The sequence below is a fragment of the Rhinolophus hipposideros genome (assembly GCF_964194185.1).
Source record: "Rhinolophus hipposideros genome assembly, chromosome: 6".
NCBI classification, from domain to species: domain Eukaryota; kingdom Metazoa; phylum Chordata; class Mammalia; order Chiroptera; family Rhinolophidae; genus Rhinolophus; species Rhinolophus hipposideros.
This window is the reverse complement of record NC_138052.1, coordinates 29,084,576-29,100,894: the sequence shown is the minus strand read 5'-3', so window position 1 is coordinate 29,100,894 and position 16,319 is coordinate 29,084,576. Positions and strand designations below refer to the sequence as shown.

Sequence of the window (16,319 nt, the reverse complement as noted above, 5' to 3'; positions counted from 1 at the left end):
CCACTTTTCATTCCAGAAAAGATGTGCAATTTATTGTAACACCTGAATTATTTTGCTTTCATTTAAAACATTATAACAATACCTAAGTTTGGCAAATCAACTGGATTTATAAGTAAACATTTTTAAATACTTTCTTTACCTGAGAGGGTTATTTTGCACCAACTGTCTTGGAGCCTGTTGATCTGCAAAGTGTGAAAAAATTTGACATTTTAAAAACTTTGAAACTAAATAAATAGGACATATTCTTCCCTATTTTCTCTTGTAAACACTTTGTTTGGTATATAGTTTTACAGCTCCTACTCACCTTATTACTAAGGCTTTATCTGATTTTCTTTTCTCCTTACATTGTCACTTCACTGATTCCAGTTCACTTGAAATAGAATTATACTCCCTAGGGCTTTCCTGAGGTGGTTCACTGAACCTAGTTTGCATTAACCCAAAACAAATAAACAAATTAGACTTGCCCTCTCTTTGCAAAGCTTCATTCAAAAGTCAGATTATTCATACTTCGAGAGACTTTAATAAAAGTTGAAAGATTTTTTTTATTCTACCTAATCCAAAGAGTATTTTTTATTTAGTTGAAGTACTTGGTTCTTTTTCTCAATTAAATACACTAATTCTATTTTTGATTTTTTGCTTTAAGGTAGTAATAGAAAAACTAATAAGACACATTTGTAAATATACTGTGTGTGGGTATCTGTGTGTACTAATATATGTATATGTATGTATAAATATGTCAAGTTGTCCATGTTCTTTTAAGTGACAAGTAGTATGAAGCAGTTTGTAGAAGATCCATTTCGGTAAAAAATTGTGACTGTTTAATTAGCTGAATTTCATGGTTAAGTTTCTCACTCCCCTTAACCCCCACCAAAGCTTTTTTTGCTCTATTTACTGAGTCTGTTCTAGTTTGATAAGGCTGTTATCTTTATATGTGAATGAAGTCTCTACTAAGTATGAGTATTCAAACTCTCTCTGAGAACGTTGCAAATATCATCCCATTGTCTTTCAGCATTTATTTTTTTCACCTTTTAGGTATTTTTCCACCTGGAGGCCTGATGAATTTTTCCATTAGGTTTCAAATTTAACTACTGAATTAAGATTTTTACAGTGTCCTGTCATTTGGTGCATTTGTGAGAATTTCTGGGTTTTTGAGTGGGATTAAAGTTGAACTGTGCAGAACTGTTCTAGAATTTTCTAGGCTTTTATTTCTTTGTAGTATTAACTTTTGCCTCTTTCTTTAGTTATTGCTATGACATTATTTTCCAAAGATTTTTTTTTAATTGTGGCAAAATGCACATATTTACCATCGTAAGCATTTTTTAATGTACAGTTCAGTGGCATTAAATACATTCATACTATTTGTACTACACCATCATCATCCATCTCCAGAACACATTTTGTCTTGTAAAACTGAGAGTCTATACATATTAAAAAATAACTCCTTATTTTCTCTGGCTACCACCATTCTACTTTTTGTCTGTAATTTTTGACTATTCTGAGTACTTCATACACGTGGAATCATCCAGTATTGTCTTTTAGTGACTGGATTAATTCCTTTAGCATGAAGTCCTTAAGATTCAACTGTGTTGTGGCATATGTAAGAACTTCCCTTTTAAGTTTGAATATTCCATTGCATGTACATAACCATATTTTGATTATCCATTCATCTGCCAATGGATAGTTGGGATGCTTCTATGTTTAATTTGTGAAAATTACTGCTGTGAACATGAGTATACAAATATCTCGTTGAGACCCTGATTTCATTTCTTTTTCAGTACATTCCCAGAAGTACAATGACTGGATCATATTGTAATTCTATTTTTCATTATTTGGATATCTGCCATACTGTTTTCCACAGCTGCTATACCATGTTACCTTCCAGGATCTCCAGTATTGTCCCAAACACTTATTTTCTGTGTGTTTTTTATAGTAGCCATCCTAATGGGTGTGAGGTGGTATCTCATTATAGTCTCAATTTGAAACTTCTAATGATTAATTAGTGATAGTGAGCATCTTTTCACATGTCTCAATTTGAAACTTCTAATGATTAATTAGTGATAGTGAGCATCTTTTCACATGCTTATTTGTATGTCTTCTTTGGAGAAATGTCCTGATATCCTTGGTCCGTTTTTTAATTGGTTTGTTTTTGTGTTGTGCAGTTTTACAAATTCCGTGTATATTAATAGATTTTAATCCTTTATCTATAAGTGATTTGTAATTAATTTCTTCCATCCTGTGGATTGCTTTTTTACTTTATTAATACTGTCTTTTAATGCACAAATTAAAAAATTTTTATGAAGTTCAATTTACTTTTTTCCTCTTGCCTATACCTTTAGTGTCAAATCCAGGAAATTATTGCATAATCAAATGCTGTAAAGCTTTTGCCCAATGCTTTCTTTTAAGAGATTGATACTTTCAGATCATTTATTTAGGTCTTTGATGCATTTTGAGTTGATTTTTTGTGTGTATGGTGTTAGGTAAGAGTCCAACCTCATTCCTTTGCATGTGAATATCCAATTTACACAGCATCGTTTGTTGAGAAGACTGTCCTTGCCCCATTGAATGGTCTTGGCACCCTCGTCAAAAATCATTTGACCATATTTGTAGGTGTGTGTGTGTGTGTGTGTATGTGTGTGTGTTTATGTGTATTTCTGGGTTCTCTCTTCTATTGGTTTATATGTCAGTCTTTATGCCAGTACCAAATCGTTTTGATTATTGTAGCTTTGTAGTACGTTTTGAAACCAGAGAGTGTTAACATACCAGCTTCGTGGATGTGAGTTTGTTTATTTGTTTGCTTGTTTGTTTGTTTTTTCAGGTGTTTTTGGCAGCTCAGGGTCCCTTGAGATTCTATATGTCTTTTAGAATGATTTTTTTCTCTTTCTGCAAAAACATCAGAGGGATTTGGTAGAGATTACATGGGAATGTACAGATCATGCTGGGTAATACTGACTTCTTAACAATATTTTAAGTCTTCCAATCTGTAAAAATGGGAGTATTTCCACTTATGTTTTCTTTAGTTTCTTTTAGAGGTGCTTTGTATTTTCCATTGTACAAGTTTTTCACCTCCTTGGCTAAGTTAATTGTAAGTATTTTATTCTGTTTGATGCTGTTGTAAATGGAATTGTTTTTTTGATTTCCTTTACAGGTTGTTTTAGAAATGCAACTGAATTTTGTGTGTTGACTTTGTATCCTACTACTTTGCTGAATTCATTTCTTGATTCTAACTTTTTTTTTTTGGTGGAATTTTTAGGATTTTCATATAAGATTATATTCTCTATGAATAGAGACAGTTTTGATTTTTCTTTTCCAGTTTGGATACCTTTTTTTTTTCTTGCCTAAGTGCTCAGACTAGAATTTCCAGTACTATGTTGAATAGAAGTGATGAAAGAGAGCATCCTTGCCATGTTTCTGATTGTGGAGGAAAAAGCTTTCAGTCTTTTACCATGATATTCACTGTTTTTTTCATATGTAGCTCTTACTATGTTGAAATAATTTCTTTCTGTTCCTGGTTTGTTTAGTGGGTTTTTTTTTTTTTCTTTTTTGGTCATGAAAGTGTTGAATTTTTTAATGCTTTTAATGTATCAGTTGAGATAATTTTGTGGTTCTTGTCCCTTCACTCCATTAATGTGGTGAATTACATTGATCAACTTTTATGTGTTCAACCATCTTTGCATTCCAGGAGTAAATCCCTCTTAGTTGTGGTGCACAATTTTTTAATATGCTGCTGAATTCAGTTTGCTAGTATTTTGTCAAGGATTTTTATATTCATAAGTGTTCATAAGGAATATCGGTCTGCACTTGTCATCTCTTTGGCTTTGGTATCAGGGTAATGGTGGCCTCAAAGAATGAATTAAGTAGTGCTCTCTTCAATTTTTAGAGAAGTTTGGAAAGAACTAATGTTATTTCTTCCTTAAACGTTTGGTAGAATTTACCAGTGAAGCCATCAGGTCCATGGCTTTGCTTTGTCAGGAAATGTTTTTATTTTTGATTTAATCTCCATACTGGTTATTGGTCTATTCAGATTTTATATTTCCTTGGGATTTAGGCCTGGTTTATTTTTGTTTCTATGAAATTTTTTTATTTATTCTAGGTTACCTAATTTGTTGGCATACAATTCATAGTACCTTTTATAGTCCATTTTTTCCCTGTAGAACTGTTGGTAATGTTCCCACTTTTAGTTCTGATTTTATTTATTTGAATTTCCCAATTTTTTTCTTGGTCCATTCAGTTAAAGATTTGTCAATGTTGTTTATCTTTTCAATAATCCAGCTTTTGGTTTATTGATTCTCTGTTGTTTTGTTTTCTCTATTCATCTCTGCTTTAATTTTTATTATTTGCTTTACACTGCTAGCTTTGGCTTTAGTTTGTTCTTGTTCTAGTTCATTAAGTTGTAAAATTAAGTTGTTGATTTGTGCTTTTTGTTTTCTTAAGAGATGATAACTCTGGTTTTCTCCCTTAGCGCTGCTTTAGCTGTGTGCTGTAAGTTTTAACATATTGCGTTTTTGTTTTCATTCATCTCTAAAGTATTTTCTAATTTCTCATGTGCTTTCTTTTTGGTCCATTGATTGTTTAAGAGTGTGTTGTTTAATTTCCACAAACTTATGAAGTGTCTAGTTTTCCTTCTATTATCTCTAACTTCATCCCTTTGTAGTTGGAAAAGATATTTTTTACGATATCTGTCTTAAAATCTATTGAGACTTAATTTGTGTTCTGTTATATGGTATGTCAATCAAAAAAATGAAGAAGAAAGGTTTAGGCTATAATAAAGAATAAGAAACATTTATTTGAGCAGAGGATTGTAATCTGGAAGATACGGATTAAGATAGCAGTCTAAAATGTGCTCTGGGTAAGACAAAAAAAAAAAAAAAGCCAGAGCTTAAAAAGGCAGAAACCACAAGTTCTAACAAAAGAAACTTTTCCTATCATGTCTAACATGATGTGATGAGTAATTCAAAAACTGTTGGTCAGTCCAGAGTTATGAGACTGAAGTAAGCATTGGCATGGAAACAGTGAAGCAAGTTCCAGTATGGGCTTCTGTGGCAAGCACAAAAGTCTAAAAATTCAAACCCAATCCCGGTTTGGATGTGCGAAAGCCTGACATTTCTAATAGCCTGCTGACTCCAATTTAAGGAGTTAAATTTTGATCCCATTTTCAGATGATTCTGTTCACAGGTGTAGCCGGAAAATGACCTATGTGCACTTAAGAAGAATGTGTATTCTATTGATAGGTAGAGTTTTCTGAATATGTCTGTTCTATCTAGCTAGTTTACCATTAGTTCTTCAAGACCTGTTTCCTTACTTACCTTCTTTGTAGCTGTTCTATGTCTTATAAAGAGTGGACCAGTGAGGTCTCCAACTATTACTGTAAAACTGTCTATTTTCTCCCATCAGTTCTGTCAATTTTTTCTTCATATACTTGGATGATGTGTTATTTAGGCATGTAGATTTACAACTTATATCTTCTTGTCGTATGGAAGCTTTTATTAAAATATAATGTACTTCTTGTCTCTTGTATCTTTTTCTGAGTTGAAGTCTATTTTGTCTGATATTACTGTAGCTACCTGTGCACTGTTTTGTTTATTAGTTCCATGGAATACTTTTTTTCCATCCTTTTACTATCAAATTGTGTATTTGGATGTAAAGTGGGTCTCTTATAGACAGCATGTAGTTTCCTCATGTTTTCTATCCATTCTGTCACTTTCTCTTTTAATTGTAGAGTTTAATATCTTTACATTTAAACTAATTATTCTTGTCATTTTACGGTTGGTTTTCCATGTCGTATATAGCTTTTCTGTCCTTCGTTTTCTTCATTACCGTCTACTTTTCTGCTTAGTTGATTACTTTTCTAGGGAAACATTTAAATTCTTTCTCATTTACTTTTGTGTATATTTATAGGTATTTTCTTTGCAGTTACCATAGGGTTTACATTGAACAGCTGAAGTTATAACACTGTAGTTTGAATTTTTACCTGCTCATGTCACTTCAATAACATTAAAAAGAAAAGTCTCTGCTCCTTTACTACTCCATCCCCATCCGTTAATGTCACAAAATTACACTTTAATTGTGTGCCCCAAAGCAGACCAATTTTTTTTTTTGAAATTTATTAGTCTCTTAAATTATGTAGAAAACAAAACATGGAATTAAAAACCAAAGTTATAATACTACTAGATTTTGAAATTTTTCATGTATTTTCATTGAAATCTTTATTTCTTCATATAGCTTTCAGTTACTTTCTAGTGTCTTTTTATTTCACCTTGTAGGACTCCCTTAGGCATTTCTCACAGGGCAGGTCTAGTGTTAACAAACCACTTCAGCATTTGTTTATCTGGGAATGTCTTAATATCCCCCTTGCTCCTGTATGACAGTTTTGCTGGATACACAATCCTTTGTTGACAGGTGTTTTTCTTTTAGCACTTTGAAAATATTTACCCATTTATTTCTTGTCTCTAAAGTTTTTGATGAGGATTCTGATAATAATATCATTGAGGATCCCTTGTATATCAAGAGTTGCTTCTCACCTGCATCTTTGGAGAGTCTTTTTGTCTTTCAAAAGTTTGATTATAATATGTCTCTGTGTAAGACTCTTTGAGTTCATTGAGCTTCTTGGATGTTTATATTCATGCTTTTCATCAAATTTGGGAAATTTTCAGCTGTTACTTCTTCAGATATTTTCTCTGCCCATTTCTCTCTCCTCTTCTTCTGGGCCTCCCACAGTGCGTATGTTGATCCATTTAATAGTGTCCTACAGGTCCCTTAGACTGTACACTTTTCTTCAATATTTTTTCTTTCTGTTCCTCAGATTTGATAATTTCCATTGTCTTATCTTCATGTTTGCTTATTCTTTCTTCTTCCTGCTAAAATCTGCCTTCTAATTCCTCTAGTAAATTTTTCACTTCAGTTGTACTTTTCAGTTTCAGAATTACTCTTTTGTGTCTTTTAGGTTTTCTGTTTCTTTAATGATACTTCCATTTTGTTAATATATAATTTTCTTGACTTTCTGCACATTTTCCTTTAGTTCCTTGAGCATCTTTAAGGCAGTTGTTTTGAAGTCTGTCTAGTAGATCTACTATCAGGTCTTTTTTTAAAAGGCAGCTTCTGTTCATGTATACTTTTCTTTGAATGGGCCATTCTTGTTTCTTTATATGTGTTTATATTTTTTATTTGAAAACTGGACATTTGAATCCAATGATTTTGTAACTGGAAAGCAGATTTCCCCATTCTACAGGGTTTGCTCTTTGCTGCTGTTTTTGTTTATTGTTTTATATTTTTTGATTGCTGCAGTCGGTCTCTGTGCTGAAGGTCAGCCTAATGTGTAAACTTAGTGTTCTCTGGTCCTTTTGAGCCTGCACCCTTTCCTGGGCATGCTCAGTGCTTTCCAATTTACTCCCCAAAAGAGAAAAAAAATTAAATGATGGGAGGGAAAAGGGGCTCGGGTCTTTTAAGTCACCTGGAAGTTACTTCAGCAGAAGGAAGAGGGACTTAAAACAATGAAGGGAGATGGAACAATGGCTATCTCTGTTCTCTGAGATAAGAATACGTGATCTGAGCACAGATCCCTGACATTCGGATGACTGTGTCCTTTGTACCCACCTTGTTACCACAAGCTGGACAGCTGCTCCAGGAATGGTGCACAGCTGCCTCCCATTGGTGTGATTATTTGGGGATGGGTAGCTGCTAGTGTGCTAGAACTGAATTTTGACCAAAACTAATGGCAATTTGCTTTCTAAGCCTTCCTTTAGAAATTGCAGACTTCTAATATACTCTAGAATACCAAAATAGTTAAATCAGACAGGTGTTGCCAGTGAAGTTGCTTTCTAGGTGTGGAGACAGATTTCCTGGTACTTCTATTTCATCTTCCCATATCTACCTAGGGCATTTCTTTTTAACTATTTTTGTTTGTTTGTTTTATTAGATATTGCAAGGACAGAGATTCTCTGATTTAATATTGCTCCACAATCCTTATCCATATGACTTCTTACTGGCTTTCCAAAGTTTCTATGATAAACATATATTACTTTCTAATGAGAAATAAGTTTATGGTCTTAAAAATACAGATATGTATAAAAAGCATAAGTTCAGATTTGAAAAAGAAGTGAGTTGTCAGCCTTGAACATCTGGGATTCTTACAATTTTCTTTGAGAATGCATCCATCTTTTGATTTTATTCCCCTAAACAAAAGCCTAGTGATCATTTTGGTGGCTTTCATGATGTTACAGGTGTTTTTCCATGCCATTTGAAACTATTAATAACTGAACACTGCATGAGTGTTAGTAGATCTAATAGCTGCTGCTTGTAAGTAAGTTGTGTGATCTTAAGTCATTTAGAATCTCCCTGCCTACTTTCCACTATTATAAAAAAAAAAAGTGTGTCCTTTAAGGTCCCTTTCTTTACTGAATCCATGAGTTTATTCCTTATTCTATACTTTTATTGCCTTTGCTACTTTTATATTCATGTCTTGTTCCAATCAGATTTTAAGCTTATAGAGGATAGAAACCAACTTTTATATTTCATCTTCCCCATAGTGCTTTTCACAGAGCCTTGTAATAAGGAAACACTCACTAAATACTTTTAGATTGAGTTGTTTGAGAATCTTTGACATTAAGTTGGAGCTACTTGGTTTTCTCATTAGCTGTAATACAGGGAGGCATTTATACAGAATAAATATTTATTTAATCCTTTTCAAAATACATTTATTTTCTATCATTTGAAATGTCATTCAGTGTAGTGAAAATGTTTCTTAAAGCAGTGTCTGAAACTGAAGCCATAATATACTCATATATATGTATATCACCCATACACATATACATACAGAAACACACACACACACACACACACACACACACGGATATTGAAAAGTAAGCCAAATATATGTTGTGTGACAACTTATTCTTTTACCAAAGGAACTTAATCATGAAACGTTATCACCACATAACTTAATGATATTAACAAAGAATTTGTATGTAAGTTCACATAGCTAACAACAAGTTGAGTGCCTGAAATCTGTGGCATGAAAGGACTTATAAGTGACATAAGACAACAATATTGTTTTTGTGAATAAGCCGTTTTTTACTTTGAAACACATATTGTATTAACTCAGTTAAATAATTTATTCAGCAGCTTATTCTCAGGTATAGCTGATGGTATTCCAAAGCAGATCTTATGATCTGTTCCCTTGTAAGATTTGATAATCCTGTTTTAAGACAGTACTATTCAAAATTAGGTTCATTCTTGTCATAATATAGATGTTGTAGGCTGTTGCTAGTCTGTAAGCTGACAGGTATTTGGTCAACAGACAAGACATTAAAAAAAAAAAAAATCTGACTTGAGGAACACACCCAGGAGGCTGTCCACATTGGTTTTCCCTCCCTGGTTTAGTATTCTGCTAGTCTGAGAGACAATGTAAGAATCAGCCTAAATGAAGACATTGAGTTGGCTGTGCACACTGAGATTTTTATCACCCTTAGAGTGGGAAAACACTTGACGTTTGACTGAATATTGAGCTATACATGGGAAGAGGTTATTAGTGTCACTTCTTTTCTAGATAAGTTTTTTGAAGTTAAGAGACTTCTCTAATCATATAGTCTAAATAATCAACAATAAAACTGTGGGCCAAACAGAGACAGTGAAGTAGAGATAGAAGCTCTCAGGGAGGGTTTGGAGCTGAGGAAGGCACCATGAAAAAGGTATAAGTGCTTATGAAATCTCATAATTCTCAGGAATTTATCAACATGTAGTTCTTGGAAACCATAGGAATGGATAATTATCCTGGTAAATAAGCCACCTCAGTTGATAATTGGAAACTGCAAATATACACATGATTGAGTCTTGAGCTTACTCATTTAGTCATCCTGTTTTGGTTAACATTTTTTTAAAAGTCTAAAATTTCAAATATAGTTATGGTTTGTAGTGGTCAATGATTATATTTCAGTATTTCACTTTTTAACATCCTTTCAACTATAAAAGTGTAAATTGTAGGGACCTTAGTGTCACGGGAAATGTAGATAGGCTATTCAGAGCTGGTGGCTTCAGGTGACATTTATAATTCCTGCCATGTTTGTCCTTTGTTGACGATGCAGGTTAAATTTTAAATAGTACCTTTCTAAGTTATAATGTAGGAGTGCTCTGGAATTGGTGGACTGAGGGTCTTCTCTGCCATATATGTGTATTCTTTATGTGTGTGTCAGAACTGAGGAGGATGAGCTAAGGCAGAAAAGTCAGACTCCACTGCCACTCACTTACTTGTGCCAGCAGCGTAGGACTTGGTGGTGCAGCAGAGTCGATAGAGGAACGTCCTGTAGATTCCCGGATTTATGACTGAGACTCAGAAATCGTATTCAAAAAGAGTTTTCCCAGGTGATTATGATGATATTTGGGAAACTGTTAATAGAATAAAACAAATACTTAACTGATTATTTGTGCATGTTTCTAATTATAGTTTGTTATCCTTGTGTCCAAAGTTTCATAAATGCCAGCAGATTTCTCCTGTGCCTTCTAAAAATAAAATGTGTAATAATTTGTGAGTTTGTACTGTAATGAAGAAGAATGCTTTCATTGGGTATAACATTAAAGGAACTTTGCTAGGTGTACTGGGATATAAGGAATGATGAATGGTGGAATCTCATCGTAGATGCATTATCTACGAGTATAACCTAACTGCCCTACAGTTTGACTCGACTACTCTACATGGTCCCTAAGAACGTTACAGTGTAATTAGTGAGGTGAGAAGAAGTATTAGAATTCAGACATTTTAAAGTTACCTGTTTTCCCTGTAGCTTTGGCTTTTTCTCTGTTGACAGCTTCCAGATGAAAATAAAATATTTGGGTAGCATAGCCAGGAAGTCTTTTGGTTTAGTGCTTTAGATCTGGACATTTAAGAAAATTTGGGAGAAAGAACATCTAGGAGAAAGACCACGAATGAAAAACAAATTGTATCTATTGTTTGTATATGTGTGGGGTAATATTCAGTGAATGGTGTGCTTTACTTGGCTGTTCTATGAATGAATATACTGGCTTTGATAGTGTCACGTGTGCATGTTTATACATGGGTAAAACGTGTCGACAAAAAAACAGCCTAAGAGAAAGCTTGTAAGAGTGTATTTGAGCCAAGCTGACAGCAATTGCCTGGAAGCAAAATCTCAATGGATTGAGAAAATGTTCCGCAAACTGGCTTTTTTGCAGCTTATTTTATACGTAGAATCAAAGGAGGAGGGTTACATGACATTCCAAGGGCATGTTATCCTAGATGCAAAAAGACAATAGACAGGCTTACGTAATGGTAAAAATTGACCTTTGTGAAAGAAGCCACAGGCTAGATGTGACTTCGCGCCATGGCCCTCCTTAGTTAGGAATTTTTATGTTCACCCCATCCTATGTGGTTATTTTCAGTCCCCTAAGCTTTTCGGGTTTAACCAGTGGCCCCTTTTCCGTCCACAAATGCCATTGTTTATTTTTAGGTATCTGGTTAAAAGTTGTTAATATCTTCAAAAATAAAGTTTCTTAAAAAAATAAACAGCTAGTCACTGCCATATTTGTTTGAATTCTGTGATCTGGTGGTAATATATGGAGAAACGGTCATGTAATTCAGAGTGAACATAAACACATAAAATAAATAAAGGCGGGTAATTTAGTGGATTAAATAGGTATTAACCAAGGGATGAAAGGTATGTTTTCTTGTTTTACTTATTTTTTCCTTCTTTACTGCTCTTAACAGAGAATATGCGTGTTGGTTTAGCTGGATTTTCAGTGTAGTCATCTCATTCTGGGCCATGTTTGAAGCACCTAGCCTTTGGCAAAGAAGAATATCTTCCTTCTGCGGGTCTTAGCAGTAATTTTCTCCATTCTGTTTTCACTGTAGCTCTAAGTGTCTCATGTGTGACACTGCCGAAGATACCACTGTCCAGAGGACAAACTAAGGCCAACCTCAGGTTTTTTTAAAGGAATTCCCTGGCATTTACCAAGTACTCTACAGGCATGCTCTGTGGTGTTAATCCAGTCTTCTTCCAACTCTGACTGTGTATCAGAATAATCATTTGTAGTGCTTAGAAAAAAGCGGGGAGGGTTTCTATCCTTAACGATTCAGGTGTGTTGCCCTGGGTTGTTGTTTTTTTTTTTGTTTTTTTTAATGATCATTCATCCCTTTTGCTCATGTCTTCCTGAGTACTACTTGTTCTTTGCCACTGCCCACTTACGTGGCATCACAGTAACTGACACAGTCTGACCAGCAGGCCCAGAGCATTAATACTTAACCAGTTCTTCATTCATCTTGTAATTGAGACTGTGAGCCTGTAATCTTCAGTTAGCTCTGTTAATTAGCTGGCTTCATCAGAGCAAATGTCTGTCCTCACCTCCTGAATCAAGATCATCTTTTTTGGCTTTTTTATATTAGGAGTGTTTTCATGTTGTTGATACCAGTCTTAGCCTTGTATTAGGTTGGTAACTTCGAAGTATTTTATTTTTTAGGTACTAATTTTTAATTTTTGTTTAATTTTTTTTTAGTCTAAGCATTTTAGTTTGTCCCACAAAATATTGATATATCAAAAACTATTCTAAAACCATTATCTTTTATGCTGTCAAAGCAGTTTAAAAATTCATCACAGGAAAGAAAGTTGGTTTTTTAATTGGGGGATGACATATTAACATAAAACATCCAGGTCAATGTTTGTTTCTGTATGTTCACTCTTGATTTAAAGAATTTTTATGAATATCCAGGCAAACAAAAGAATCTCCCAAGTATATCACAGAACTATATACATTTCTGAATATTCTCAGAAGGCTCTCTGAATTATCAGATGATAGGACAAAAACTTTTTGTTACTTTTCAGTAAGGTGGGTAAAGAGAAGGTCTTCTGTTTGTTTCCCCTTGTGGCTTATTGAGACAGCTTAGTTAGTATGTTGTTAGGCAGACAGGAAAGATCCCTGTTGAAATAAGCAAAAGGCAGCCATATCCTGAAACTCCAGGTTCTGGAATGTCTCCTTCACTCCAGGACAGAGATATGAGAATACACCTTAAGGTTACTAAATTATCTCAAATCCCTTTTGGCCGAACAAAGGAGCAGATCTGATAGATAGGAATGGGTTATTTCGTTAATCCCTTCAGGATGGGCAAACAGGACAAACCTGATAGATGAATTCCATTAGAAGGCTCCAGCCCTCTTCCCCAAGCAGGCAAGGGAAGGTATAAAAGAAAGAGCTTTTGCCTCAGTCACTGGGCACCCCCATTCGGGACCCCCTCCCACTCTGGAGCTCTGACCCTTTGCTTTCAATAAACTATCCTCTTTTTAAAACTCTTTGCCTCTCCTGGGTCCGTGCTTCAATTCTTCGGTCTCACGAGACACGATCCCAGCACTCACTCACTCAAAACTCCCCTGCATCATTTCTACATCATTGTGTAGAAACATAGAGACATATTCCTACGTCATTATGACCTGTGATCTCTTTTTCCTATTTAACAGGAAGCCTTCTAGGGCTTCAGAGCTTATTTATTTACCCAGGTGAAAGTCCCTTGGCCTCCTGATGTGTTTTCTATCCCAAATGCTCCTGTTTTCCCCTCATGACACTTTTCACCTGAGCAAAGCTTAGCTTGGTTGGGAGATGTTGTCTATATCCATGGATTCCTTTGTCATCCATGGTCTCTTACCAGGTTTAGCAGCGCTGGTGTGGAATGCACAGTAATCACGTCACCGTTCTCAGTAGCTCACAAAGCTTGGTTGTGGGAGTGGCAGCAGGAGCATCACCTGGGAACTGAACAAAAATGCAACTTCTTAAGCTCTACCCCAGACCTGGTAAATCAGAAACTCTTAGGATGGAGCCCAGCAACTATAATCACTTCCAGGTGTTGAATGGCTTCTTGGCATTAGTGATTTGGGGTCTTTGGGGGTCCATGTAACTCTGTATCGATTGATCTACCCATTATTTATTTTTATTACTAGTATTTAAAGCTATTATTTTGTATTGAGGAAAACTCGGTGAATGTATGTGTATACCATTGAAGTCTGCTTTGGGGTACTTTGGTTGAAGTTGCACTTGTTACTTTGCAGCCTTGTCACAGAAGTTCTGTCAAAGAAATTGTTTGGACAGAAGGCTGATTCTGTGCTTCGATCCCCTCCCCCATCTATAATTGTTCCTCATCTTGGTTCTTCTCTCCAGTGTAATGTGATAATTTATAAAGGGTACTCTGCATCACTGTGCTTCGCATTTGACAGCATGGCATACCAGGTAAACCATTAATTTAATCCTAACAATAACCCTATGAATTAGATGATACTTTCATCTCAAATTTTACACAGGAGAAAACGGGTTCAGGAACATTAATTTTCAAAGGGCACGCCATAGAACCAAGGACTCAAATCCAGGCTCAGCTGATGACAAAACTCTTAAGGACGCTTGCTATTGCTGTCAATGTCACCTTTCCAATTCTGCTTCTCCTTGACTTTGTCTGAATTCGTATTTGTCTTAAATTTGACAGCAAATGGTCTTTTTCTGGACTTCTGTTTGCTTACAGTCTGATTTGAATAGTGTTCTCAAATATTGCTTTTTTTTCATCACTTGAGTTTACTTTCTAAGAAAAATTTAAAATTTCTAGAAAAATTCTGGTGTCTTCACTCCCTTGCCTTTGCTTTTTCTGGTTTAATTTCAGAAATGTAAAACTTTGAACCCTATATTTTCCTATATTCAGTAATAGATTTAAAATCTGTGTTGCCAAATTTTTCAGGCATGCTAAAACTGGCAGTGAGTAACTGCAAGTTTGAAATGAGCAGGGAGAGTATTCCAAATCACTGCAAAATTATTGGCCAAGAAATGGAGGATTGGGACCGGCCCTGTGGCTTACGCGGTTAGAGCTCCATGCTCCTAACTCCCAAGGCTGCTGGTTCGATTCCCACATGGGCCAGTGGGCTCTCAACCACAAATTTGCCAGTTCAATTCCTCAAGTCCCGCAAGGGATAGTGGGGCCCTGCAACTAAAATTGAACACCGCACCTTGAGCTGAGCTGCCGCTGAGCTCCTGGATGGCTCAGTTGGTTGGAGCGCATCCTGTCAACCACAATGTTGCCGGTTTGACTCCCGCAAGTAATGGTGGGCTGCACCCCCTGCAACTAGCAACAGCAACTAGACCTGGAGCTGAGCTGCGTCCTCCACAACTAAGACTGAAAGGACAACTTGAAGCTGAACGGCACCCTCCACAACTAAGATTGAAAAGACAACGTGACTTGGAAAAAAGTCCTGGGAGTACACACTATTCCCCAATCAAGTCCTGTTCCCCTTCCCCAATAAAAATCTTAAAAAAAAAAAAAAAGAAATGGAGGATTATTGAAGTACTTGTATATATCCGTAAAATACGTGAAAATATAGTTTTTGACCAGTAATTTTAATTTTCATTTGAAATATTCCTCGTAATTCTCCAAGTCTTAATTGAAGGTAGTATAAATAATACATGAAATACGCTACCTTAATTCTATAAAGGAGAATATATTATTAATCTTTTTTAATGTTACTAGTGAGCTGTCAATCTAGGATTATAAAAAGATAGACATAGTTGATATCCTTTTTCTAAAGATAACTGACTTTAACCTTATCTTAAATCACCAGATTTGCAGCTTTATAAGATTTGCAATTTGATTTTAAAATTATTCGTTAAAAAAAATTTTGTGTACTTTACATTTTCTTAATCTTGTGACTTAATAAAAAATAAATTTCTTAAATTAATTATATTTAAATCATTTTGAGTTTCTGTTGCTGTGACATTACCATGATATATTGCATACATTTTACTTGAATTATAAAATAAATTACATATTTTTTTAACTTTTTATTTTATACTGGCATGTTTTTGAGGGTCAAGAAATGTCTAATTATTTGAAAATTTAAAATTTAGCTAAGCACTTGATTTAACCTAACCTTGGCTCTTTTTTGACACTGGTTTACCAATGGACATCCTCTACTGCCTAGCATTTATTCATTTAGCAAATATATTTTTGAAAACAAACTGTATGCCAATATTGCACTAGTTGATTTGGATACAAGGATAGCTTAATTTGGTCCATTGGAGCTAACAGAGACTTAGTTACATTGTTCTGTACTAATTAAGTTCTGTGAAAGAAGGAGGAAGATGGTATATATATCCTGAAAGCACCTGAGGGACACATAATCATCAGACTTTTCCCAGAGTAGGAGTAAATAGGGGTGTCACAGAAAGTATTCCAGAGGAAATAATGTCTCAACTAAGACTTGAAGTTGGAGTGAGGCAGGGTACAAAGAATGGTTGATTGTTCCAGGCAGAATATTAAGAGATGAGCTAGTAAATTAAACTGGGAAACTAGTCAT

At 34.9% G+C, this 16,319-nt stretch overlaps 1 protein-coding gene across 13 annotated transcripts in view; it reads left to right on the top strand.

Moving 5' to 3' along the window:
* The window catches only part of ORC4 (origin recognition complex subunit 4), an 81,996-nt gene that overhangs the window by 25,647 nt on the left and 40,030 nt on the right, over positions 1-16,319 (top strand). For 3 of the 13 annotated variants that reach the window (XM_081051276.1, XM_081051277.1, XM_081051278.1), the window contains exon 2: positions 14,037-14,214. The exons of the other annotated variants lie outside the window; for them this stretch is intronic. The gene's annotated coding sequence lies outside the window, so the exon portion shown is untranslated. The remainder of the gene's footprint in view (positions 1-14,036; positions 14,215-16,319) is intronic. 13 annotated transcript variants of the gene reach the window in all.